The 2,052-nt window shown below is 39.5% G+C and overlaps 1 pseudogene; it reads left to right on the top strand.

Moving 5' to 3' along the window:
• The first annotated feature begins 335 nt into the window (after positions 1-335).
• On the top strand, positions 336-1,721 carry LOC136466994 (uncharacterized; annotated as a pseudogene).
• The last annotated feature ends 331 nt before the right edge of the window (positions 1,722-2,052 follow it).

Genomic DNA, 2,052 nt, shown 5'->3' with positions numbered 1-2,052 from the left:
TATCAAGATGTGTCAATATGGAGGGAGGAGGATCAATGCATGGGCTGAAAACACATGACTGTCATATACTACTGCAGCGTATTTTACCAGCTGGCCTTCGTGGTTTGGTGCGAAAAGACGTATATGAAGTAATTGCTGAGTTGGGTAGGTTTTTTAGACAACTTTGCTCAAAAACTCTAAAGGTTGATGCACTAAAACAAATGAAGGAAGATATTGTGCTTATCCTTTGCAAGCTAGAGAAAATTTATCCTCCTGCATTCTTCGATGTTATGGTTCACCTAGCAGTTCACTTACCTGATGAGGCACTCCTTAGGGGACCGGTGCAGTATGGATGGATGTACCCCATTGAGAGAAGATTAGGCACCTTTAAGCGTTTCGTCCGCAATAAAGCAAGACCTGAAGGTTCTATTGCAGAGGCATACACTGCCTATGAGTGTATGACCCAGTGCTCAACATATTTCAGTGACATTATTAATAGGTTCACTAGGCCTGAAAGATACTTGGATGGAGAAAAGAACATCTCACCCAATGGTTACTCTATTTTTGGTCATGGTGTTAACCTATTGGGTGTTTCAAAACTTCATTATGAAGACAAAGACTATGACTCCATGGTTTGGTTTGTTCTAAATAACTGCGAAGAGGTTGATGAATACAAAGAGTGAGTAATTGCTGTAATTTCATTTGAGCCATCTTTATTCAAAACAAGTGTCACAAAAAGACTAACTATCTTCTTCCTTTGCAGCATGTATAGGGCAGAATTAGAACAACAAGAGGTCAACGATGTTGAAAAAATGATGTCAACACAATTCGCTGCATGGTTTGAGAATCATGTGTGTGCAGCTTCTACAACATGACTTAATAATTTATGATACAATACACTCTGAAACTCAATAATTTTGTATGTTTACAACCTGCAGATTACGAAATTGAAATATGAAGGCACAACACATGTTGATGAAGACCTGTACTCACTAGCATGTCGGCCGGATCCGCGAGTGCGTTCATACATAGCCTACATAATCAATGGGGTATGGTACCACACTATGGCTCGTGACAAACACAAGAAGACATAGAACTCCACCATCAAAACTGCAGGTACTCACGGTGGTGACACAATTGACTTCTATGGGACAATCACAGACATTATTGAGTTGAGTTACAGTAAGAACAGCAAAGGGCATAGAACTGTTATCTTATTACGGTGTGAATGGTACAATCTAGAGGGAAAGACATACCAGCTGAAAGATGATGGTTACTTCAAGAGCATAAATAGCCAAGGCCGATGGTATAAGAATGATCCTTTCATTATAGCCACTGATGCTTCACAAGTATTTTTCTTGGAAGATACAAAGTTAGGTCCATGTTGGCGAGTGGTACAAGAATTTGGCCACCGACATATATTTGATGTTGAAGAGACCGACACAAACCAACCAATCCATGAACAAGTACAGATGAGATGTCAGGAGGCATACCAAGAGGAGCATACTTCATCAAGAGATGGTGCAGTGGGAGACATTCATCCTGATATGGATTTGTTGCGCATGGATAATGAACCAGGCAGCCCTGTTAGTAGAGACCTCGTCGAGAGCATCCGTCGACAAAAACATACAACTCAAGGTGATGAAACATACGGCGATGATGAAGATGAAGATGAAACCTACCTTGAGTACCATAGTCCTGAAGAAGGCAATACTTCAGGAGAAGACAGTGATGATGACTGACCTTTGCATTTCTGGAGATTTGTGAACCATGAACTTTTCTATTATTGATATTGTTGTATTTGAATTATGCTACTACATTTATATCTGAATTATGAAATTGTAAGACCTTATATGCAATGACTCTATTTTCAGTGGATGGAAGTTACAGTGCCCAGATTTCATTCACATGATGCAAGTTATATATAGTGCCCATACTTCATTCACATGATGCAAGTTATATATAGTGCCCAGATTGTTGTGTTTCATGACACATGATAATGTCATGTAATGCCCAGAATCTATCATGGAATGTACAGAATCTGTCACAAAATGTATAGCCTAGAAGTTATAG

Source organism: Miscanthus floridulus, chromosome 1, assembly GCF_019320115.1.
Source record: "Miscanthus floridulus cultivar M001 chromosome 1, ASM1932011v1, whole genome shotgun sequence".
In the NCBI taxonomy this organism is placed as follows: Eukaryota; Viridiplantae; Streptophyta; class Magnoliopsida; order Poales; family Poaceae; genus Miscanthus; species Miscanthus floridulus.
This window is presented reverse-complemented; position numbering and strand designations above follow the sequence as displayed.